This window comes from Acomys minous (assembly GCF_964271855.1).
Source record: "Acomys minous genome assembly, chromosome: 11".
Classification (NCBI taxonomy): Eukaryota; Metazoa; Chordata; class Mammalia; order Rodentia; family Muridae; genus Acomys; species Acomys minous.
In genome coordinates this window covers 67,647,447-67,673,814 of record NC_140492.1, presented here as the reverse complement: position 1 = coordinate 67,673,814, position 26,368 = coordinate 67,647,447, and the positions used below count along the sequence as shown (strand labels likewise).

General features: G+C 45.6%; 1 protein-coding gene across 5 annotated transcripts in view; it reads left to right on the top strand.

Moving 5' to 3' along the window:
* Window positions 1-26,368, top strand: part of ST6GAL1 (ST6 beta-galactoside alpha-2,6-sialyltransferase 1) — a 131,689-nt gene that overhangs the window by 76,548 nt on the left and 28,773 nt on the right. Inside the window, exon 1 of one of the 5 annotated variants that reach the window (XM_084801568.1) lies at window positions 18,459-18,577. The exons of the other annotated variants lie outside the window; for them this stretch is intronic. The gene's annotated coding sequence lies outside the window, so the exon portion shown is untranslated. Of the gene's footprint in view, window positions 1-18,458; window positions 18,578-26,368 lie in introns of those variants that run through there. 5 annotated transcript variants of the gene reach the window in all.

Sequence of the window (26,368 nt, the reverse complement as noted above, 5' to 3'; positions counted from 1 at the left end):
ATTCGCAGAAACTTCTAGACTGTGCTCAAGCCCCTCCAAACATAGCTGTAATTTGCTTCCTCTTTGCTCCTCTCCTTTGGAAGCAAGAGGCATTGGGAATGATGTCATGTTTGGGCTAGGCGCTTGCTCATGACTGTTTGTTGGCTGCACAGATGAGCTTACAAATGTCTGTTTGGAGATGTCAGAAGATGGGTAACAGTGACGAGTGAGTCTGTAAAGCGAGACTAGGTAAGTGGCATTATCCACTCATGCTATGGAAAAAGCACATACACAGTACCTGTGCCTGGGAATGCCAAGAACTTTCCCCTTACACAAATGACCTCGACCTCTGTGAAGCATTGGCTAAGCCCTTACGCTGGCTCATTCGCAAACCTAAGCAGTTCCTCCCTCTGCTCTCAGCATCCATCTCAGCAACCTCTCCATTACTAGTTTCCCTTGCTTGGGATTTGGGGCAAAGAAAGTTCTGAGTGTAGTTGCCTCTGTTTTGTTGATAGAAGCTGACTCTGAGCATTTCGAAAAAGCTCTGACCATTTCCTTTCTCGACCTTTACGCTCTGCGGATCAGGGACAGGCCTTGTGTGTGTTTGTGTGTGTGTGTGTGTGTGTGTGTGTGTGTATAGTACTAGGTAGCATGGAAGTGTCATGGTTAATCCTGATGGTCAGTTTGGTTGGATGAAGAAACACCTGGGGGGGGTTGTGAAGCATTTGTCTGGTGTTCTAAGGACAAATTAGGAGCTTTGATCAGATCGATGTAATTGAAGGGCTCATAAATGACTGTATTGTAGGGAGGTGGCGACAGTATTACAGGAAGGGGCTAGTTGGAGGAAGTACATTATCCTTTTCTTTTTCCTTTTCTTCCCTTCTTTCTTTCTTTTTTAAGTTTGTTTCCCCCTGAGACAGGATTTCTCTGTGTAGCTTTGGCTGTCCTGGACTCATTTTGTAGTAGATCAGGCTGGCCTCGAACTCACAGAGATCCACTTGCCTCTGCCTCCCGAAGTGCCGGGATTATAGGCGTGCACCACCATCCTTGGGGCTCTTTCTTGCCCTGGCTCCTCCCTGTACTCCCTTCTATCTGTCTTATTGCCTGTGAGACATCAAGAACAGCCTCTGCCACATGTTCCTGCCACCGGCACTTTCTGTCCTAGCACACGGGGGCCAAAGGATCATGAAGCCCCAGGCCAAAATAAATGCTCCTTCCCTGAGTCTCCTTTCTGTTAGGTACTGGGTCACAGCAAAAACGCAGAGTCACTAGAGTCACTAACCCGGCATGCACCTCAGCTCTGCGTTCTGGATGGAGTGGTCAGGTGTTTTCTCCATTTCTGTGTAGGAGCCCAGACACACCAGAGCTCTTTATTAAGAAGTCCTGTTTTTTCTTCCGTTCACTGAATTCCATTGGTACCACTGTAAGAAGTTAAATGAATATACGTGTGTGGTCCTGTTTCTAGAGCCTATTTTTCAGGCATCTATCTCTCTGTTCTTCCCTGTTTGGTTACTTTAGTTTCCTAAGAAGTCTGGTTAAGTCCTTCCACTGTTCCTTTAAGACCAACACTTTGGATTTTTAAATAATTTTTTTCCTGTTTAGAATTAGCTTGCTGTTGATTTCCACAAAATAGCAGCTGGGGCTTTGATTGAGAATGTGTTGAAGCTATTGGTCAAAGTGTTAAGCTTGAAACAGAACCAACAGTAACCGTTTTGCGCGCGCGCGCACACACACACACACACACACACACACACACACACACACATGACTTTGGTTTCTGCTCTTGAGGGGGTTGAAAAGTCTCCAGCCTGCAATTGGCAAGCCAAAGACATAAGATGATGAAGTTATGGTCTGTGTTAGGTCTAAGACCTGGAAGGATGATGGTGTCTCTTGACCAAATGCCAGAAGGCATAAAACCCAGGAAGAGAGGATGTTTCAGGTAAGAAAACCCCTCAGTGGCTCAGCTCATGGCACGAGGAATTGCTTTTTTGCCTGAGGGTAGGTCAGTCTTTTTCCCTTACAGAGCCTGACTGGGTGAGGCCTTCCTACCTGGGAAGGGCAATTAATTCAGCGTGCTCAGACTCCAGATGCAAATATTAATCTCATGTGAACCCCACACACCTATCCAGACTAATGTTTGACTGGCTATCTGGCCACATGTGGAGTAGTTAAGCTGACCTAAAACTAACCCTCACAATCACGTGGGACACAAATTGTTTTCAAATCAAATCTTAAAATCGTGACCTTAAATATATTCTCATTTATTTGTCTTTTGGTAACGCCTCCTTGTGATGTTTTGTAATTTTCAGGAAGATGATGCCCATCTTTCATTAAATTGCTTCCTTAAATAAAGATGCAATAATTGTACGTGGCATTGAGTTGTTCTCAACTGAAAGTGGAGTCCACAATATATTTTCCAAGTATCTGTGAACTTATACTTTCTTTTTGACTTACAACACAGAGGTTTTTTAAAGGATGATTGTTGGCCTCCTGGATACCAGTGGAATATCCAGTAGGCGCAGCTCTGCTGGATGTAACCATGAGTAATTTTTGAAGTACCCTTTATGCCTATAAATTGGTTTGCTTGTTTGTTTGTTTTTCCCTTTGGATTTTTGAGAAAGGGTTTCTCTGTGTGGCCTTGCCTGTCCTAGACTTGCTTTGTAGACCAGGCTGGCCTCAAACTCAAGCAACGCTAGAGGGAGAGAAGAAGGCAGTGGAGGGGGAAGGTAGACCAAGGTGTGATCCATTAAGCCTTAGAGAAGGGAGGGGAAAGCAGGGATGCTCTTGGCCCACATGACAGTTTTTTTAGTCAGACAGGGACAAACGCTTTTATTAAACAGTGCCGCAAATAGTGTTAAGTGTAGTGCCCTATGGGGGTGAGCTGAAAAAAAAGACTTGGCTATCCAAGTTTGTTGAGGCTGAGAAACATCAGCTAGTACTTGTTTTATTTCTCTAAGAAGTTTATCAATGGTACTTTCTTTTTCTTTTCTTTCTTTCTTTCTTTCTTTCTTTCTTTCTTTTTTTCTTTCTTTCTTTTCTTTTTTTTAATGGTTTTTCAAGACAGGGTTTCCCTGTGTGGCCTTGGCTATCCTAAACTTGCTTTGTATGACAGATTGGCTTCGAACTCACAGCGATCCACCTGCCTCTGCCTCCCAAGTGCTGGGATTAAAGGCATGCGTCACCACGCCCGGGCATCAATGGTACTTTCAAAATGATCCAAAGCTAAGAGAGAAGAGATTGGTTTTTCTTCTCCTTTGTGACTTCCTCCCACTGTCCTCCTTTCCCTTCCATTAGATGTGCGGAGTTTCCCTCTGAACACAGACATAGATGAACCGGCATCTCTCCCCATGAGCTTGAAACGTTTCACATTTTTACTTTCACTTCCACAAACGATAAGCAATGTGGTTGCTTTAAAAAAAAAAAAGCTGTTGTTGTTGTTGCTGCTGCTGATTTTTGAGACAGAATCTCACTATGGAGTCCTGGCAGTCCTGGAACTCGCTCTGTAGATCCACCTGCCTCTGTGCGCCGCTACACTTGGCAAAAGCTTTTGTTTTGAAAGACATGCACAGTAAAGCATTTGTGAATGAAGTGACACATAATATTTGTTTCAGAATGATCTAGAAGATTCAGAAACAGATAGGACTGCAAACACGAATGCCCACGAGCTGCTCATTGACTCTAGTCCGTGGGAGTTCTCTATGTGTCACCTGTTTATAGCCATCTTCTCCATTATCGATTAGAGACAAAATTTCATGACACACTGCTTGCCCTTAGATGTAGTGAACTCTGATGTTGAACTGTCCCATTTCTTTTATTTTTAATAAAACTGATTATTATACTCTGGCTTTGACTTTGAGACGTGAGTGTCATCAGAGTGGTGTGGTCATGGCTTCCAACTTGACTTGGAGATCAGTAACATGACACTTGTTTTGGAAAATGCTGGTGTAGGAACAGAGACAAAAAACTCACGGAATAGGTGATTGACACCCCCTGGAAAGTGAGCCTGAGTTGTGTACAGAGGGCTGTTGGGTTTATCAGGACAGGAAAGTCACTTTCTCTGGCAATGTCTTAGAAGTAGCCTGCCTGCAAGGGAGACACATGGAAATTTAATGAGAAGTCAGCCATTTGAGCTCCATCAATGATGGGGGAGGGGGAGGTTGACCTTCGTTCCGTATGACTGGAATCTGAGGGCTGTTAGGAAATGACCTTCTGGAATGAGGGCACAAATAAAAGGGGCAAAAGTCACGCTAGGCCCTATCAGACAGAATAAAGATTTAGATTTTCTTATCTGTTTAGGGTTGCAGGGTAAATAGAGAAATGGCCGCGCGCCACTGGACTCTTTTGAAGGCCATTGTCAGCTGTGTGCATATAGATAGAGTACGTGGTCAGCGTGTCCTGATTTAGAACAGTGAAAGACTCACACCCAAAGCAGGACCGCTCCAGAGCGCTGATCTCTTGCCCCATCTCATAGATTTACCCTCCTCCCCTCTGCCATGGGGCTTTCCAGAACATCCACACAGATACGCAGTTTGAGATTTTTCAAAAAAACAAAACAAAAGAAAACCCGCTTTCGTTTTCAGCAAGCTGGAGAAAGTGAGCTTGGACTTCATCTTGCGAGCTCTTGCCCCCTTTCCCTGCCCAGCGCTTCCTCTTTAGCAGCAGGGACCATGGTGACCTGTGAGACGCCGAGGATTCTTACATATGACACTTTTCTAGGTCTTTTATGACTATTAGACAGTAAAACTCATTTAATCCTGCCCCCTCCTAAAAAAAAAAAAAAAAAAAAAAAAAAGCTCTGGGAAGTGGTATTACTATTGCCTTTACTTGTATTTTATAGAAACTAAAGCTCGGAGAAGCAGCTGCTTTGCCTAAGGTCGCACATCCTGCTGTTAGCAGAGCTGGGATTTCGGCAGCCTAAACGCTTACCCATCAGTACACGTCTTCACTAGATGCCTAGTCAGTAAGTGTAACGGTGGCTGAGAGAGCTGACGCTCTCCTCAGGCAGACAGTGGCAGAGTCAACTGAACTCAGGGACGCCTCGCTGGTCCCTGTTGTAGAATTGCTAGCGTTGGATGTGTGGGGAAACCTGCATAGCGTTTATATGATGAAAAACAAAAACAAAAAGGAAACCGAGAGTTTGAGTTTTCTGCTGGGACCCCTCTATACACCAGCCAGCCTCATGAGTGAGAATGCTGGAAACAGCAGACAGGTGGGTCCTGGGGTCAGAACTTGAACTCAGTGCATCCCTGTCTCGAAGAATGGTATTACGGGAGGCTGACTGTCTGTGGTGGCAGCAGCATCATTTCAGTTCTGGGAACCTAGAAAATAATCCCACTGGAAGCCAGAAAGTGTGAGGGCAAATCAAGAAGGGAGAGATAGTGAAGGAAACTTGCTAACAGCCTCTGCACGGAATCAAAGCAGTTCTGGGCACACTAGGAATGTGCCTACTTGGAGCGGATCCAAAGGCGTACGGTAGGAGCTTTGAAAACTGTGGCATTAACCACTACCAAGTCCTAGACAGCTCTTCCAGTGGCACTTGTGATAGGCAGATATGGACAATGTAGCCAAGGTTTTGAAATCTGAACTGATGTCAGCTGCCACTTACAAAAGAGGAGGGGGGCAGCGTCAGCGGCGTAATTGCCTGGCAAAACAAACAGAACCCACATTTCCCTGAGGATTTCAACAGGACCCCACACCTCATAGTACAGTGTGCAAGTGTCCAGGTTATAATTCAGCTTGAGTTTACTCAATATTAAAACAAAACAAAATGAACAAACAAACAAAAAACAAGAAGAAAATTCAAACAGTGTTTAAAGAAAAAGATCCTGAACAACTTCTGACCCTGAGGTGAGTCAGATGAGGCTGAGGCAGCAGTTGTATCCATTCTCCAGTCCCAAAAATAATGGAAAAACTGAAATTCTCAGCAGAGAAATAGAAGCCAGCGCAAAACAACTAGATGAAAAAACACTTTAAAATAATGACATTTGAAGTAATTCATTCGCTGAGTGCTCAGCTTAGCTGCAGAATTGAAGATGACAGATGAAAGATTCAGTGGCCTTGAAAGGCAGATGGATAGAAATCTTACAGTGGGGAAAAAACATAAAAGTGTTGGCATGAACAGTATTTCATAGAAAAATGATATTGGAGGGACAGTATTTTGTAGGATAACATCAAACGGTTGGAAATTTGTGTTGTTGGCATGCCTTCTAGAAGGCGAATGTAAATATACTGGTGTAGGGAAAGTATTTGGTGACTGGATAGACTGGCCCAAATGTAGGGAAAGAAGTTTGCAAATTGTAGAATCTCAGTAATTTCAACCAGGGTCAAGTCAGAGAGAGGTACTCAGCTGCTTCTCATCAAGGCTGCTGGGTGGTTTCGGCTTCTTCTGGATGCTGGTCTGGTCTGAGAGTCTTCTTTGCAGCGTGGCTTGTGTGAGAGTGACTCTGATTAGCTTATACTGTTTACTCTTGGGAGGGAAGAGCCCAGTAACTCTTGTCAGTTTCAGGGACTTCCGGAGCCCATTTTAACTAGTTTACCTTCTGTCATAAGGCAAAAGGTTTCACTCTTCAAGTCTTTCAAGTTTGGAAGAAACTGCTACACAACACCAAGGCTCTCCTCTGTGACCCCATCGTCTCTTAACTGAATGCTAAAAGTTCTTTAGTCCCAGCCAAGAATACACAGAGAAACCCTGTCTCGAAAAACCAAAACCAAAAGCAAAACAAACCAACAAACAAAAACCCCCCAAAAGTTCTTTTGTCCAAAGAGAATAAGGGGAAGTTTGAACTCATGGAATAAAAAGAGAAGATGACAATAATAGCTGGTATGTTGCCTAGAAAACACATATAAAAGTAAGCAAAATGCTTGTGACTCATGTACACAGGTGTGGCCGCAGGGAAAAACTCCAATATTTCTGGATGCATTTACTTTGATTCATTTTTCTCAATGACTAGACACACCTGGTTCCTGTCTCCTGTGTCTCCATCCATTCTTTCCTTCCTTTGCTGTTTTTCCTTTTTCTCTAATTCTTTGTTCTTTTTAAAACTTTATTTTTTTTTCATATGTGTGTGCTTGCCTGTAGGAACGAGGCCCGACTGGGCTGCCTGCCTGTCTTGCTGTTTCATGTCCTGTTTCTAGCAGCTTCCATGTCTGTGTTTATCTTGGTTAGCTAGTCACATTTACTGCTCTGAGACTGCACCCCTCCCTTCCTCAAGACTTTTCCTCCTGTGTGCAATCACCTCTTGAGGGCTTTCACTTGGGAGGAGGATTCCTGTTTCACTGCCTGTAAGAAGACTCTTTGCAACTCAGGGGGTCGAGAATAATAAACCACTGCTGAGGCTGCTGCGGCAGCAGCTGCTCTCTTAGCACGGAGGACCCGCTGTGTTAGTGTGTGTGTGTGTGTGTGTGTGTGTCTGTATGAGTTAAATCCGACGTCCCTCGCCCTCCACTCGGTACCGCAGTGGCATGGGCGCCACACTTGCCTTATCTAATCTATATGTGCAGCACATGCCTGCAGTGCCAGCAGAGGCCGGAAGCCAGCCTGGGACCCACGGAGCTGAAGTGACAGGTGGCTGTGAGCAGCCCCTTGATTGCAATAGGACCTGAACCGGATCCTCCGCAAGGGCGGCCAAATGCTCTTACCTGATGACCCACCTCCCAACTCCTTTCTTCCTTGTTCTCCTTTCAAGTGAGATTACAGAGTTTTATGAGCCTATTTCATTAATTTATACTAGGTTTGGGGGTGTTTTCCTATTTTGTATTAAAAAGGTTAACGCATTAAAACTTTAGCTTGAAAATGGCTCTCTATTATGTTTTTAAAGGAGGCATTCTGACACTATGGGTCTGATGACACTGTGCCAGGGTTAGCTCAGCTTGCCTGGGGTGGGCAGTACTAAGGGACAAGGCTGGCCATGCGTAGGGGCTAAGCATGTTGCTGCTGCAGACACACGGCATTTCACTAGAGAAAGCTTTAAAGACTTCACAAGTATGGTTTTTTTAGAATTATTTGCGCACCTATGAATATTCCACCTATGAATGTTCCATGTGTTTAAGGATTCTTTTGTTGAGCTGGAGTTGTTGCCAATTTTAAGGAGCTGAGGTAAAATATAAGTCTTGGAGGGCTTCTCTCATCACTTCTCCTTGGTACGATGGAGTTACTGGACTGTTGGATATTTTAAAATGCTTGACTTTATTTTACAGAGTTGCCTTTCAGAGTTGCTCTGTGTTTTCCCAATACCCCCAGCACAATTCTAAGATACATATAAGTGGCGGGCAAAGCACACCATATTTTAATGGTCATTTCTTTAATTCCTAGTGATACTTAACCTTAGCTTGTCATTGAATTGGTGTCCCACCCATTTCTAGGAAGCAGGGGGAAAAAAATGGAAGGACTTGGATTTATTGTTCCCTCCCCAGTTTTCACTTTGAAGAAAGATAAATACTGACACACAAAATCCAGAGTTTAAATCCTGGCTCTTGCACTTATTGCCTGTGGACTTTATTAAGGTGTTGTTGTTGTTTTGTTTACTTGGGTTTTTTTTCTTTGTTTTTGTTTTTTTGAGACAGGGTTTCTCTATATACCTTTGGCTGTTCTGAATGGGCTTTGTAGACCAGGCCAGCCTTAAACTCACAGTGATATGCCTGCCTCTGCCTCCCAGAGTCCTGAGACTAAAGGTATGCACCACTATGCCTGGCTTGATTTTGGTCTGTTTTATCTATAACAACATTCTATAGGGAACAAAGCCTAGTGGTCAGTGGACAGAAAGGAAATGGTAGCTTCTTTGTCCTTGCAGTCTGAGTCTCAGGATGAACAATGCTGTCTCATACAAGAGGCACCATGGCTGCCGGAGTCCTGGGTTCCCTCTTGCAGGGAAGGCTCCTACAGGCATCACTGCTGGAAGTTGGATCATTGCCTCTTTACCTCTCAGTCCTCAGCACCTGGCAGTCTGTAGCCTTTCATTACCCACTGGGTACTCAGGCAACATACACAAGCCAGGATTCTGATCCCTGGTGTTCTTATGGTTAGTGGGACACCCTTCACAGTGATTGATTAGTGTGGGACACCCTTCACAGTGATTGATTAGTGTGGGACACCCTTCACAGTGATTGGTGTCTGGGGCTGGGTTGGATTTCAGGTGAATTCAGTTGACAGCATCTTGCCTTACTTACTAGAGCAAGGTTCAGCCCTGGATCCTGGTTTTTGCAGGACAACTCTGTTAAACCAAATTCCCTTCTTCGTTTGATGGGCTTCCTCCCACCTCACTCTTCTGTGCCCAGGCTTGGGGTGGTGGGGGGGTGTACTTTTGTTATAGCCATAGACCTGTAGGCGGGGGATACTCAGAACACAAAAATGGGGCTGTGACTCTAAGTAACTTGCCTGCTTGCACACCAGGAAAGACTTCATGGGGGTGGGGGTACTATGGGCATCTTTGAGGTCATCTGGACACTAGGTGAGTGGTGGAGCCCACAAACCTTTCAGTACTTACCTGAACTCTCTGAAGTCAGGACTGAGAGGCAGACCTCAGGCCGTTGGGTTTCTCTTTACTCACAGATGCCTGGTTTCTTTCCTGGACATGTTGCTGAGCAGGGGGTTAAAGGAAGTGGGGGATGGATGGTAAAGTTATTGTAGTAGGGAAAAAAAAAACCTGACCTGGGTTCTGCTGGAAGGAGTTGAGTACATGGTCTTTTCCTATCCAGAGTGGGTGGTGCCCCCCTGCCCCATGCAGCGATGTGGAAGCACAGGCAGGGCGTAAGAGGCCGCCTTATCTCCTACGGTGATAAGGGAAGTGACTGTATCCAGCCGTGCTTGCCCCAGTTCGTAATTACCTCGCACGTTAGTGGGAGGATCCTCCAGGGTTGCGTCTCCTACATGCACCTCTTTGAAACTGGACAGAGCTTTGTCTACACTTTGTTTTCTGTGGCTTCATGGAAAGAATGAAGTAATAGCACTGGCTTGGAGAAACTTAACGTAACACAGATTTCATCTGATAAAGCCTAGTGTCTATTACTCTCTTTGTGTTTCACCACAATTCTGTGAATATTCTGTGAATATACCAAAATACACACACACACACACACACACACACACACACACACACACAGACACAGGCTTACTACATAACCCAAAGCTGGCTTTGAACTCATAATTCTCTTACTCAGCTCCCTAATGTTAAAATTTCAGGCATTCGACATGGCTCTCACTGGGTTGCAGACTTGCTTTGAATCCTGTGCTTCGGTGAACCTCCTTCCTCAACTTCTTGAGTACCTGAGAGCACAGACATGTGTCACTACTTTTAGCTCTGAGATGGGGATCATAAGCCCTCCTCTCTCTTGAAGAAGCAGAGAGAGGGTGGGAAATCTAAGCAGAGTGGGGATACAGTGATTTGATTCAAGAGCAAACGCACGCTACATGAGTGTACTGTTTGGGGTATTTTTCTGGGGTTCACTTTTCGTTTGGCTTCAGTGCCATCCCTCTGCCTCTGGCTCCCCATTAGGGCTCTGCACTCCTGTTCCCTTTGCCATCAGGCGGCTTTTGAAACAGGAGAAATCTAAAGGGGCAAATATTGGTTTTGTTTAGGTCCTGGGTTAAGCCAAAGGCAAATATTGACTCATGGCACTCCCAGAAATGCCATCTCATCTCAGAAAGGGAGGACCTCTCCATCCCACAGCCGCTCCAGGCTCCAGGCACCTGTCACTCCTGCCTACTTCCTGGGGGCCTAAGTGTACACATCTTACAGTAGAGAAAATAAGTCCTGGGATGTTCCTGTTATTTGCCTAAGATGACTCAGATATGGAATAATAAAGCAGGGATCTAGATTCATCTGTCTCTGGGGTGTTTCCAGGAACGTTTATCACAAATCCCCTAGCTTGGGCCTTGTCAAGGGCTTATTACTACTGTCTGTCTTTGGGTTCATCTCTCAGTCTGAGAGGGTCAGTACCCAAGTTTCCACGTGCTGTGATCCAGAGGCAAGTGTGACTGATGTCCTGGTTCTGTTGCTGTTGCAGGGTGAATATGAAGAACCCTATAGTTCTCTGGAATTTCCTTTAAAAAAAAAAGTTCTAAAAATGTTCATCTGCCGTTCCTCATCTTCACTCTCTTCATGTCTAGAGTGTTGGAGCAGTAGTAGGCTTTTTGGTTGACATTTATGAGGAACTCCCTCATAATCTTGGAATCTGTGAGAATCCCCAGGTCAGCCTTACCTGATGCCCTGACGTGTATCAGGTTGAGCACAATCCCCACCCCACCCCCAACTTCCATCCGCACTTAATGTCTTTGTGTGCAGTTGGGCATGGCAGCAAATGCAAGGGTCTGCAGATTGAAAAGATTGAAAAGACGGGTCATTCGTGCTAAGAGAATGTCGCTTATTGGGAGGAACAGAACTGCTTATATAGGGGAGGAAGGCTCAAAACAAGGAAAATGAAGGCAACCAGTAGAGCACAATGTTTGAACTGCAGAGAAAAACAAGTAATGTTTCAACTGCAGACAAAAACAAGTAATGGTCAGTACCAGCACAGCCACAGTTCCCCGCAACAACGTGCAGCCTAAGCACAGGATTTCTGACATGGCAGAATTTGGCATGGCTCCCCACAAGCAAACTTACATCTGTGGAATGAAATCCATCCCCAAGTACAAAGACTCAGCATGAAGCCGCTGCTTGGTTTCCTTGGGAGCCAAGGCTTACAAGCAGTTACCTTTCACTTCTGGACCCACTGCTATTACAGGGCACTTGAAACACTGGGTCCTGGTCAGCCAGTTGAGCTCCCTGTGCGCCTGGGTGGGGCTTTCTTCTAGCCTGTTTATGTCCACACAAACCAGTTATATTGGAAGAGGAATCTTGATGGAGAAAATGCCCCCAGAAGATGTGCCTGTAGGCAAGTCTACAGCACATTTTCTTCATCAGCGATTGATGTGGGACACTACCCCTCAGTGGTGGCCCTGGAGTGGGTAGAAGGCAGCCCGAGAAAACCATGAGCAACAACTCAGTAGTTTGAACTTCTCCATCACCTCTGTATCACTTCCCGTCTCTAGATTCTTGCCTTGTTCCTGCTTTTTTTGACTTCCCTCAGTGATGGAACGTAACCTGATAGTTAAATCTTAAAGAAACAGTTGGGCAGTGATGGCGCACGTCTTTAATCACTTGGGAGACAGAGGCAGGTGGAATCTCTGTGTCTGAGACCAACAACTTTGTTTACTGAGCCAGTTCCAGGATATCCAGGACTACACAAAGAAACCCTATCTCGAAAACCAAAAGCAAAAAAACCCAACAACCAACCAAACAAAAAAAACCTTAACCAAACCCTCTCCTTCCCAAGCTGCTTTGGTCATGGTGTTTCATCACAGTAATAGAAACTCTGACAAAAGCTACTACCACGTCTTGGGGGAACTGTGATTTGAGGGAGATTGTAATGACATTTAAACTTGGGCTTGTAAAGTTGTTCAGCTTAGTGCACTGTTGTGTGGGGGAGGGGGAGGGGGGGTTCTGAAAGACAATAGTGTCTAGAGAAATGCAGATGATAGAGACCCAGCTTTCTGAAGTTTCTGAGGGAAGTTTGGGAGTCCATTAAAGACTATTAGGACCATTGGTATTTTGAATAAAATATTGGTGCTCTGGTCACCTGGGGCTGAAGAATTGGCAGTAATTAACAAGAGACCACACACACAAAAAGTGAAATCTTTGCTTTTTTTTTTTTTTTTTTTTTTTTTTTTTTTTTTTTTTTTGACAACCAGTGCTGGTCATCTGGGGCTTAAAAAGTCAGCTGGGATTAAGACAAGACCAGCATCACTGAGGTGAAATCTGGGAAGTGTTTGCTCAGAGTCAGCACACAGAAACTTTGTTCCAGAGGTAGCCAAGGTTGGCACCTTAGGTTGACAGCCAAACTTGGTAGTATGAAAGTCACCCAGCTGGTACCAGTCTGGATGGCATGAATGGGTCATAGAGAACAGCTGAGGCTTGGCACTGTGTGATGGGGCTGGAGTCTCTGAGGAGAAGCCATTGGTGAAGGGAGGTGCAACCTCTGCTGTTGTTGAAGCTCCAGGTTTGAAGGTATCGTGGAGGGAAGTCAAAGCTTGGTATCACGTGGTAGGGTCAGAGTCCTTGAGGACAGCCCAGGAGAGGTTATTGGTGAAGTGGAGGCCCCAGGATTTTGGAGATACCCAAACCATCAGATGACTCTCACAGACAGCAGCAGCTGTGGAGTGGAGCCAGTCTACAGGACAAACTGTGTGTGCTATGGATGGCAGAGTCAGAGACAATGACACTGTCCAGGCCCCGCTGAAGCCCAGAAGATGGCGAGTGAGTCTTACACAGTGGATGCTGAGTTATTGACACTGTCAGTTTGGTTTTTCTTTGTTCAGATTGTGACTGTACCTTGGTTCTTCCTATTGGAGTAAAAAGGATATTTAATTTAGTTTTGATTTTACAGAAGTCAAGAGACTTTGGAATTTTATAGACTAGATATTTTTAGAGATTTTTTGAATGGTTTAAAGTCTGAGCTCTTAAGATATTTGAAGGAAAAATATTAAGCAACCCCTCCCAGGTAGTCAAGAAATGGGCTAATGAATTAAATAGATAGTTCTCAAAAGAAGAAACAAGAATAAATGACCAAGAGAGGTTGCGGTGGCGCGCACCTGTAATCACAGCACTCGGGGAGGCAGAGGCAGGTGCATGCCTGTGATCTACAAAGTGAGTCCAGCATAGCCAAAACCCTGTCTCGAAAAACCAAAACAAACAAATAAATAAAAGAAAAAAAATGGCCAATGATGGCTGTTATCAAGAAAAAAGTAACAAATGCTGGCAAGGATGTGGGGGAAAGAGCCCGTCTGCACCACTGGTGGGGGCGTGCATTAGTGCCACCACTACAGAAGTGAGTGTGGAGCTTCCTGAAAAGGCCACAAATAGAACTACTGTATGACTCAGCTATACCCACACCTGGGCAGTGGATGCAAATTCATCACACCACAGAGGTCCGTGCACATCCACGTGTAGTCCCGGATTAGTCCAGCCCAAACGTCCATCAGCAGAGGAGTGGAAAAGAAAGGCCACTAGATAGATGCAGCTGTCACGCATCTGTAAAGAGTTGTGACAGTACTGCAAACTGGAACTGAAGATTACTGATCACTGCGTTAAAAGAAATGAGGCAAACTCAGACAAGCTTCTTTTTCTCTTACGTACAGATTCTAGTTTTTAGTGTGTAGGCGTTCTTGTGTATTTGTAGGAAGTGGACCAGGAAAAGGAGGAAGATGGGAGTGAAGCAGGGACCACAAAAAAGCTCACACTGAAACCCACTTATTTATATGCTAACTTCTCAAATCATTAAAAACAGTAAATATAAAATGCTTAATTTAGTAAAACAGTTCAAAATTGTATTAGATTATTTAATGAATTTGGAAGAAATTCACTGAAAGTTTTGTGAAAATGGCAGTTAATGAAACCATTATGTATGAAAACCCAAACCACATAGTTTCTTTGACTTCAGACGGTCCCGGGTTCAAGTGCTGGCTCTGCCATTTACCAGCAAGTCCTCAAGGTCCTTGGATTCAGCTTCTTGGCTTGTAAAACGTACTGAAAAGAGCAACTTCACAGTCCTGTGGTGAGGAAGGAGAGCGAGCTCTGTGCTGCGAACATCTTGAAGTAGCCGCCTCCATTGTGTGTGGATGCCCAAAGTTGATGACGTGCATTCCGGGAGACTTGGGCTAATGCTGTGGGCCTGCCATTTCCTATGTTAACAGCAGACTCTTTGGAAGCATCCCTGGGCCATGTCCCACCTTGGGTGGGGGGGCGTGGCTGGCCTGGTATTGCCATTGCTCATGCCCCTCCCAGAGAAGCGGTAGCCTCATCCCATTCTGTGAAGGCCACCAGTTCAGTCAGAATCCACTGAGAGTAAGTAATGTGGTGCACCAGTTTGTCAGCAGTGCTGCCCCAATGCTATCACCAGACTTGAACAAGCTTCCCCCGCTTTCCTTTCCTGTTCTCTGTACATGGTGTGGGCTTGACCTGGACCTTCGGAAGACATTAGTTTACTAAGATGAAGGCGCGAAGCAGTTTTCATGCTGGTGACCTTAAGGTGAGGAGGTTAGCTATGTCCAGAGATTCTGGCGTTTAGGAGATGAAGGCTTCAAGGTTAAGGCCATGTACGTAGACTGCTCTTCCAGAGCACCTTGGGTTCAGTGCCTAGCATCCAGAGCTCAAAACTGTAACTCCAGTTCTAACTCCAGTTCCAAGGGAACCGTAGCCTTCTAGATGCTCATTTCTGGCTGCTGCAGGCACCATACATGCACACGGTTCCTAGATACATGTGCAGTCAAAAAACCCATACACATAATACTGGTGTGGTGGCGCACGCCTTTAACCCCAGCACTCTCTGGGAGGCAGAGGCAGGTGGATTGCTGTGAGTTCAAGGCCAGCCTCGTCTACAAATTGAGTCCAGGATAGCCATGGCTACATAGAAAAATCCTATCTCAACACACACACACACACACCCTAATTTAAAACAATGCCAGGAAACTCTGGCCCTGGCTTCCTTTTGCCCAGATGGACAAGGTACTGTGGAAAGCAGGAACAGCCCTTGACAACGTCCTTAGGTCTGAACATTCTGGGTGACAGGACGCGTAAGACAGTTCTAGCAGGTGTGACCGCTCTTACAAAAGACCCAGTTCTACTTCAGTTCGAGTAGTGAGAGACTTACGTCATTTGGTAAGATAAAACTCTTGTTTTATGACAGGGTATTGCTCTGTAGCACGCAGCGTGGCACTGAACACTGTTTATTTCAGGCTGGCCTCTCACTGAGGTCCTCATAGCTCTGCCTCTTTGTGAGTACTGGGGTTACATTGTGTGCCACCATGCATGTCCAGGGTTTAAGAGAAACACTTTGTAGTGTTTGACTTTCTCTCTCTCTCTCTCTCTCTCTCTCTCTCTCTCTCTCTCTCTCTCTCTCTCTCTCTCTCTCTCTCTCTCTACCTCTCTACTATGCAGCCATCTGGTCCTTTTTTGCAGTTTGGCATATGGAGTCCCTTCCCTCGCCTGGTGTAACTGCACTGTTGAAGGACCCAAAGTGGAGAGGCCTCTCTGGTCCAAAAGGCACCCCATTTTCAAAATAAGGGTGTTGGGGGAAGGGTCACTGGCTCATCCTAGACCCGAGTCTAGGGAGGGTTTCTGGCAGTTTTTTTAGTTTTTGTTTGTTTTAAGCTAGCATTCCTCAGGAACCAGTGAAGCTGTTTCATGTCAGCCAAAAGGACGTAGTTCACTCACCTCTGGTAAAAGGGACACGTGGAGCTCAAATGAACACATACCTGTGGCTCCCGTCAAAATTCCAATGTCCACTCCAGTTTCCAGCCTCCCTCAGTCCCCACTGGCAAGTAAGTACCTGTAGGCATTTCAGAGTCTGAGCAAGCATCCTGGTCCTTCCCACCTCCTCCTCGGCCCCTAACTCCCTCCAGCCCATGGTCTCCCTCCCCTCCACTGCTCCTCCTTCTTACAGCCCCTCTATTTTCACTGTTCTCACCTCTCACAGACAGCCCTGGCCATGTTCAGTCTACTTCTTTCTCTTTCTGCTCTGGATTCTTCCAGATGCCTCTGGCTATTTTATCCTTCGTATCTACCAAAAAAAACAAAACAACAACAACAAAAAAAAAACAACCCAAAAAACAAAAACAAAATCAAAAACAAAAAATCTTCCCCCTAACCATACCATAGAGTGGTCATGTTGGCAGTGCCTTTACTGTGACCCTCCCCCCCCCCCCCCCCTTGCAAAGCTCTGGTGCGCAAACCCTCACATACAAGGCTGCTTCTGATATAGGTGCTCCTCTGCATTTGCCCACTGAGTGCTGGGGCAGGGGAGTGGTGTGTGCGAGGGGGGGATGTCGGTCATGTCTGATCTGGCAGTCACTAAAATCCTGGCTTTACATTGGTTCTTCTGGATAAGCTTAGCATGAGTTAGCCTTGCCAGGTGAGGGCAGTTGGGAGAATTTAGGTGACTGCTTCCATTTAGCCAACCAGGGAAGCCTGTTCTCTGGGAGGTATGATTGTGGCCATGGCTGTGGATGGAATTTATGATTAAATTAGGCCAAGACTGGGTGGGCACATTTGCGGTGCTGTGGCCCTAGGTAGCAGATAAAGTGCTAAAGTAAACAGAAAACCACTATTCCTTACACACAGTCTCCTGAGAACCACTAAACACATTCTGCACTTTGAAAAGCATGATGGGAAAATCCCGTGGCCCCTCCTCGAGCCTCTTGCCAGTCTGTGAAGATGGGACTTAGCGATGGCCTCTCACATACCCAGTTTATTGTCTACTAGGCCTATTTCTATCTCTTCACCCACTCTACCATCTTGCAAAGAACTTATTTCTTTCCAAAGTGCCACATGCATTTGTATTTGATTTGATTCTTTATGTCCCTCTAACTACATGAGACATGTTGGCCACGGGAATTGCTGTCCCGTCCCCGCAAGCCTTAGATGGTAGGACTTAATCTTTTTACATATAAAACAAAGCAACAATGAGAAAAAAAAACTTTTGAACTTAAAATGTTGGATATCAACGTAGGGTTTGAAATCTGGCACTCCCTTTGCAGGACTCAGAGCAGGGATTCTGTGAGCAACGCTGGAAGAAGCCATCAGCCTGAAGTAGGACACATGAGAGAGAACAGATGGTATAGTTTCTCAATAGAAGAAGAAGAAGAAAAAAATAATAATAATGGAGTGTAAGCAACAGTCCTAAATTAAGAATATTGAAGATGGATATATTCTTGTAAGAACTTGGGGGGGGGCGCTGGAGAGATGGCTCAGAGGTTAAGAGCACTGTGTGCTCTTCCAAAGGTTCTGAGTTCAATTCCCCAAAAACCACCTGGTGGCTCACAGCCGTTTATAATGAGATCCGGTGCCCTCTTATGGCGGGCAGGTACACATGCAAGCAGAATACTGTTTAAGTAATAAATCTTTTTTTTTTTTTAATTGTGTATGTTGAGGGAGGTAATTCAGAGAATTAAGAAAAGTTCTGTAGGAAACTTTCGGTACACATTCTTTTGTCCCCTCCCCAAAGGATGATTCACATCTCTGTTAATAACCGTATACATTATAAACAAAGGTTGTCTTAGGATATTTGGACTGCACTCCGTTTCCTCATGGAACCCCAACTTAGAAGAGCTGAAAGGGAGGAGAACTGATTCTACAACCGTTTAGCACTTGAGGAGGAAATTTTTAAAAGGTGCCGGGCTTGGTGGTGCACGCCTTTAATCCCAGCATTCGAGAGGCAGAGGCAGGCGGATCGCTGTGAGTTCGAGGCCAGCCTGGTCTACAAAGCAAGTCCAGGACAGCCAAGGCTAACACAGAGGAAACTCTGTCTTGAAAAACAAAATACCAACAACAAAAAAGATCAGAAGGAAGTGAAACAGTCGCTCTTCCTGGTGTGGAGACAGACATAGTTTTCTGTTTTTTCTGAAGTATAGGGGTGTGGCGCAGCGTAGGGGAGGAGTGGAGGAAAGGAGGCGGCTGCGTTGACAAGGAGTATGGTTTATTCAGCCCTCTTCATAGGCTCGCTCTGTGCCTTTCTCCTCTGCTTATTCCATTTGATTTACAGAGCAGAATGCTGGTTGCCCTCTGGTGTGGTAAGATTTGGGGATGTCGGGGGTGGGGGGTGGGGGGGGCTATGCCTCCTGAACTGGGGCATTGACTGCTTGCTCTGGGGTGTTATACAGAAGGGGAGCTAAGGGGGCACGAAGGGGTCACTTTTCATCAAGAACCTGTACAAAATATTGGCAGACATTTGCTCATTTGCCTGTAGGGTACAAGGCTGAAGATAGCAAATGGCCAGGTTTTTGTTTTTGTTATATATATATATGTTCATATTATCTGGCTTTGGTCAGGGACTGACTATAGTATGCAGTCAGTGCTCTCCTCCTCCTCCTCCTCCTCGTCCTCACGAGTCTGGTTCTCAAGGCAGGTCAACAACCTCTGTGAGAATATATACTGTTTCTGAAGACTTTGGCATCATTTCCATCATTGTCTGCCTGGCTGGGGAAACCATCTGATCTCTGGTTAAGACAACCTTTATTTAGAAAGCCCGTTTATTCTCAAAGCTTTGATCTGGCCAGCATCTCCTCCCTCCCCACCCTTAACCTTATTAAGCTTGGCTTTGGGTAAACATTACCTAGGCTGTTCAAACTGTAAATGGCTCATGCCTTTCTTAAATTCACTTCTCAGATTCTCTGGCTACTGCTTCCCCCCCCCACCCCACCCCTGCTGCACCCCCATCCTGTTGCTTAGCACGAGCCCTTGTTAGCAAAATAGCGACTTGTCAGAAGTGTTTTTGGCAGATTTCATCTTGACCCATTCGAATTTCCACTTTGTGGAAGGAGCTTGCTCGGGTGTTGGAACCAGACGGCAGAAAAAGTGTTTTTTCTCAACTGCTAATCATATTCCCTCATTCCCTCAGGAGGCATGGGAGCTCAGAGAAAGCACGCAAAGTATCATTGTCTTAAAGAATGTGAGGCAGTGCCATTGAATAGTTAGTTAGCTACATCTGGTACAGGCGAACTTTTGAGTATGATTTGTATCCAGCCGATGAAGTGCAAGGGCCACGGAACATGGATTACTGGCTGAGGGTCATAAAATGGACAGGTAGAGAAGCCAGGGTGTTAGTTTTTTGTTTTTTGTTTTTAACTTGGAGTTTTGAGATGACCGTGTCATCTTTGCAAAGCAAACTAAAAGCTTATAAAGAAACAAAGGGAGGATATTGAAAGTATTAGCCCCCCCCCTTTTAAAAGGCATAAAATGATTTTTGTTAAATCACTGTAAAATTTACTCTTGATTTTTTTTTTTCCCCTTTCCTGGAACTTGCTTGTTGTGAGAGGATTGGATGGGAGAGAATAGATCAGTGGCGGAGAGAGGCAGTAAGGATGCCCTGGAGCCTTTTGATTCCCAGGACCCAGAGCAGCAGGGGAGCTTGTTAAATGCACTGTGCTCATCCTCAACAGAAACTATTTCCATCAGAATGACCAAGATGGACGTCGAGAACCCACATCTTTGCCAGGACATTTTGCTGACTTCCAGGAGCATCATCGTCCTCCGTCGGGAGTGGACAAGAGGCTAGATAGTGAAGCTCCCACCGCGGCCCACCCCGCACCCCGCATTCTCACAGCCCCTCCCCCTCTCGCCATCAGAACTTATTTGATGGGTCTCAGTGAACCCCTGCTGAGTGCAAACCACCCACCGGGTAGAGGGAGCTCAGAGCATGGGACCCTTACAGCCAGTGGAGAATAAGCCAGGCCACGTCAATGCATAGAGACTGGGAAGGCGAGGAGGAGCCGGCAGCAGACTGCGGATGGAAAGACCCCGAGAGGAATCTGGGTTGGGAAGCGGGGGTAAAGGAAGATTCGCATGTGGACCACCTGGTACCTCTGACAGAGCAGGGTCATGAAGTTGGGGGGTTTTCAAGTGAGAATGGGAAGATGGGAACTGGGGAGCAGTGACTATGGGATGTCCCTTAGGGAGTTTTACTGCAAAACTGCAAAGGAAAGAAATAGGGAAGGTGAAATAAGGTTAAGGGAGGGGGAGGGGAGGAATGGCGCATGCGCTGAATTAATTTAGAACCATGCAGTGGGTTCACTTTTATAAAGTTGTGTCTGGCTTTATAGTTAGTTCTTTCAGCAAAACAGAAGCAGTTATCTGCTGTGATCTTTTCCTTCAAGTTTTAAACTCGTTCATTCCCAGATCATATCCATTGGTCAAGAGGAAAGGGCCAGTCTTGCTCCTGATATAGCTTAATGCAAATATATTTGAAAAATGTTGTTCCTCTTTATGCCTTATCTTTTTTTGTTTTGTTTTGTTTTTTTGGCCTGAAGCATTTTAAAGTAAAAACACCCACTACATAGACACGTTATCCCATTTTTCCTTAAAGAGTTTTTGTTCAAATTAAGGTTCAAATAAAGTCTATGTTGCATATCATTATTATATTTGTAAAGATGTTTGGTTTTCCTGTATCTATTGATTTGTTGATAGAGCCAGTTCAGTTGTCATAGAAATCTTATTTTCTGCATTAGTAAATAGAGTTGCCTGCAAACTTCCCTATTTACTGTTTTAAGTATCTCTGACCCCCCCAGTGTATTTCCTAATAACTGGAATTGCATTTGAAACCCTGGCAATATAGAGATTGAACATCACCCATATTCCTCATGATCACACATGAACTGGCTGTGTCTAAAGCCTACAGTGATAATACCAATCTATTAGAGTCTATGTGCTCCTGCTTACTTAGGGAAAGGCATTCCTTGGTGGTGCTATGTGCTCTGTATTGTCTCTCATGGGGGTCAAATGCTGCCTCTGTGCCTCACTATCAGTGATGCCAAGACCCACTGTTAGTGGGGGCTTCCTGAGTCATGAGTGATGACTGTCTTTAGTGTTTTGTTTTGTTTTGGTTTTTGAAACAGGGTTTCTCTGTGTAGCCTTGGCTGTTCTGGACTTACTTTGTAGACCAGGCTGGCCTCAAACCCATAGTGAGGCACCTACTCTCTGCCTCCCAAGTGCCAGGAATACAGGGATGCACCACTGCTCCTGGCTTCTTAAAAAATATATATTTTATTAATTTATTCATATTACATCTCAGTTGTTGTCCCATCCCTTGTATCCTCCCATTCCTCCCTCCCTCCCATTTTCCCCTTACTCCCCTCCCCTATGACTGTGACTGAGGGGCACCTCCTTGTTGGCTTTGTTATTAACAATTAAACTTTATTATACAACCCAACTAGCATACACAAGAAGGAAAAAAAGGTTAAAGGGACAGAAGAGTAAACCTTTTGGAATCCGTTCCGCAGGACGGGTCCTTAGGTGTCTCTGTCCCGCGAGCTGGTCCGGTCCCTTGCTCTCTCCGCGTGCCCTGCTCGCCTTCACCTGTTGTTTTTCTTTTCCCTGCCTTCCCAGTCACAAGCAAAGGGCGGTCTCCTTCTCCCTTCGAGGGTCAATTAGGAAAACAATAGCCACGGTGGGGTTCCCAGGTCGGCTTCCTGAATCCCAAGCCCAGGAAGGCTCCAAACAGTCTGTCACAAGGTATTCATGGCTTGCCCCAAGGGTAAAGCCTGCTAAGACTGTTTCCACCTGTGACAAAGCTTAATCTTTCCCACACCTCCTCCCCCTGTATATGCTCATAGGGTATCAAGTCTCTTCTTGGTAGCCTGCTATCCTTCCTCTGAGTGCTACCAGGTCTCCCCATCCAGGGGACTTGGTCAAATTTGGGGCACCAGAGTTCCTGTGAAAGTCAGACCTCACTCTCCACTCACCTGTGGAGAATGTCCTTTCCCTTGGCTAGATCTGGGTAGAGGTTTGACGTTTACTGCATGTATTATTCTTGGCTGGTGCCATAGTTTGAGCAGGGCACCTGGGCCCAGATCTGCCCATCATCTTTTTTTTTTTTTTTAAGATAGAATAACAGCCTGTTTATGTGAAGGTTTGGTGGTCTTTGAGAAAGGGACACTAATTAGTGTTGAAGAAAAGGGTAAGACTTGATGAAGCTATTTCCTTATGTGGGCAGGAGTTTGTCGAAGCTGATGGGTTAGTGTCAGTCTTTGTAGGTTTTGGACACATGCAGTTCTTTGGTATTAACAGAAGGAATATGAGTGATCCCAGGAAATACGGGCCGTTAGTACAGTAGAGAATGTTCTGTTCTGGAACATCCTGCTTTTCTCATGAACAAGGAACAAGTTGATCAGAGTGGAGTGAGGCTGGGAAGGGAGAGCAAGCAAGACTGCAGAACAGTAGCAGGTGAGCGCCTTTGGAGAGACTGTCATTGTGAGACAGCGTTAAGCGTAGACTGGCCACCAGTGGTCAATAATGGGAATGGAAATCAGCAAATGAGTCTATGTATATGTGAGGAGTGTGAGTGTGCATGTGTGTGTAAGCATGTGTGTGCACCGGTGTGTGTGTGTGTGTGTGTGTGTGTGTGTGTGGCTAGTGTGTGTCTTTCTAGTCAGTTCGCCTGCATGACTGCATGGATGGAACAGGATAGAGAGTTGGGTTTAGCTAGAATTGGAATTTATAAAGCAAACTGTGTGGAATGAAAGTGGGTAAGGGAGTCATTGTACGATTGACCATAGAATTTAAGATGACCAAAAAAAAAAAAAAAAAAAAAAGTGAGGACAGGGGAGAGAAGAGGGGAGCAGTCAGAGAGGATTGTTGGGGTTGAGATAATCATCAGAATAAGTTCCAAAGACTGAAGTGGTGACTGCAAGGAGGATGTCTGGCCCTGGGGTTATTGATTGGGCGTGTTTCTTTGGAAATAATGGAATCAGAGCTATGTTCTTGAGAGTGAGTGGCTGAGATCACCCTCAGCTCAAGAAGCCCTGTGAGGTCTAGGAACTAGGATGCTCTCAGGTAGTGAGGAGTAGCACCGAGCATCGTGACCGATGAGGTGTTGGAGGAAAGGACAGTGAGCCAGTAGCAAGATCTCCGAGGGCTGCCATTAGGCAGGAAAGGCCCACAGCAAACGGGATGCAGAAGTCAGTGGCGTAGACCTCAGGGGAGTGTTTGCTTCCATAATGAAATGAGTTGATACACAGAAAGCTCTTAACACAGCCGTCAGGTTCGTATGCTGAGCGAGCAGGGTTAGTGGCTCTCATTCGGAGTCCACATGGCTCACAGAGCAGAGCCTAAGCCACTAGGTGCCACTGCCTTGTACTTTTTACAAGGAAAGGGATCCTCTTTCATGTTAAAGCCTTTCTAAGCAAAGGGCACAGCTGCTTGCACAACCATGTGTAACTAGTGGTAATCTTTGTATTAAGTAACCAACAAACTAAGGGAACATCTGCACAGCATTGCTCGGAAGAGGACTCTAGCGATTGAAAGGGATGAAGAGGCTGGGATATGGGGCGGTGCCAGACCTAGTTTACTCTTTTATTAAAGGTGACTAAGCATTTCTTAGTTTTGTGCCAGAGTCTGGCTAGATAAAGGGGCCCAGACATGACTGATAGGAAACAGTTCTCTCTGTGGTTGGAACAGAGTTGCAGTCAGGGCGATGTCACCTAGTTTGAAGGGGCCTAGAAGAGGCACGTTTGACTTGGCAATCTCTATGAGAAGGGGGCATGCTTGATATTGGAAGGTGAGGTATATGTGGCCGACATAAATGACTGTCTGACCCATGGAGATCTCTCCTTGACTTCCCTGGATACATTGCTTATCTTGGTCTATTTTCCTGTTTGTAACATTGGGATAGTGTTGGTCTCCATAGAGAGTTGCTAGTGACAAGCCAGTGAAGCCTGCATAATGCTTGTCACGGTGGCTGTTACCGTGCTTTGGGGCCTCTCATCTGACTTGGTTATTTTTAAATAAGACTGGGATATAGGATCAGTTGTCATCCCCATTTTACAGTGAGTTTGCTGAGCCTTGGGGCATGAGTGAGCCAACATCATGTGACAGATTAGAGGCAGAGCAAGGGCCCTTCCCGAGGTCACGCTGATGCCAAATCATGTGGCCTGAGTTGTAACCTACATGAATTGCCACTGCCTTTATAGTCGATAGTCTGTCTTCCAGATCCAAGGGTCCTGGTCTCACTTTTACGATTGGTTAAAGGTTGCCAGACTAGCCGTCTCATCAGGGTTTTTTTTTTTTCCTTTCCTTTCCTTAAATCCTCTTAGGAGACAAGACTTTCTGAGGAAATGCAGTTGAAATGATTGAAGAAAGAGCTGGGGTAGGCAGCTTCTGCTGTCTGAGGATGTTACTCATTTAAAAACCTCATGTCCCAACAGTTTGTGCCTTAAGATTGGCAAGGAACTTCTGTGTGCAGGCAAGAGGTTCATCCAAGGGGCAGCGCTCTTAGGGAGTTAGGAAAGAGCCTCTTTCATGCAGCAAACACTTTCTGAGCGCCCACTGTGTGCTCAGCACTCACCTGGCATCTGCTACTCACTGACAATAGCATTAAAGAATCTGACTGCCCAGGTCTCCTCTTACATCTGTAGTGGAAAGAGGCAACAATCAATTAACATGAGTGCACACACAGTGGTAAATACCAACACCATGAAGGAAATTTGTGGATAGAGTGGAGGAGCGGCCAGAGACATTTTCTGCTTCTCCCAGGAGGCTGCTCCAAGTCCAGTTATTCTCTGAATTAGTAAAGAAAGCCCTGAACTTTTCCCTCCCCTCGGCCTGAGTTGAGGACTGACGGGTTTTGGGTTTGCCAAACAAGCACTCTTCCCCACTGAGCTAAATCTCCAACCTCAGCCCTGAACTCTGTGGTAAAGGATGAAGGGAGGCCTTCCACATTTGCTTCCATCATGCCCAGAGCCTGTGGTCTCCAATGGGGCATCGTCTCCACGTTGCTGACCAAGCTGGTTATCAGGGCACCAAGGTAAACCCTTTGGTTGTGGTTAGTCCTCTGTAGCAGGGTCACTTGCTGACTTCTTTCTGGTTTACGGGGCTAGAGCTCCTGCAGTAGGCGTCGAGGCCGACTCAATATTACGCAGCCAGGTCATGAAGAGGATGGAGTGTATTTTCAAATACTATCCTCAAGAGTTTGCCTTAGTTACTCAACTAAGAGGATGGCAACGACACTATGACGATGATGATGATGATGATGATGAACACAAACACCACTTCCTCAGCAACTTGAACGTGCTTGACTTGTACTTGCAACCACGTGTGTACAGACAACACGTTTTGTGTTTCCATTAAAATATTTTTAAGTAGTTTCTTCCCTATAGCTACAAAAGTTCACTTGTATTTATCGTCATTCAAGTGGACGTGGCTTCAAGGGTGTTTGGAAGTTAAGTTGATAGATTTTCACCATTATAAACAGGCTTGAAATTAAAACCCTTTTTCTGTAATATTGCTTGATAGAGGTCATGTTCTTTCGTCATTAATCCTCTGTTAGTCCCCAGGCCTACAGGTGAGGAGACTGAAATGTGCATCTCCTCCCCTTTAGTTATTTATTCAGCGATTTGATTAATAGTCACAAACTCCTAGTGCTTGAGCACTTTCTCCTTCAGCCATCTGACAATTTTATCGTCATCTGCCCAGTATCGCATTAGACTGTTTTGAATATTGCCGAGTGCTGTCTAGTCTTTAAGCCATTATTTTAATGTTTTAGTTGCTTGATCCTCGGAGGTCTCCCTTAAGATCAACCTTAAGGCTCAAGGGCTGGGGTGGGGGTGGGGCACACATAAGGATCTCCCTAGGAAGGGGCAATAGAAAGGATTGTGTGGGTAGATGGGGGTCAAGGAGGGTTGGAAACAGAATTTGTCCTGCCTGCAAGACATGGTGGCGCACAACTTGTGGGAGTGCCCAACCCAGGGCTGGTCCAACCTGTGGCCCATGCCAGGAGAGGGAGCCTATGCCTGACACTGCCTGGATGACCAGGAACCAGAGGCTGGACAGCACAGAGACCCAGGGTAGAACCATACACTGCTGGCAAAGGA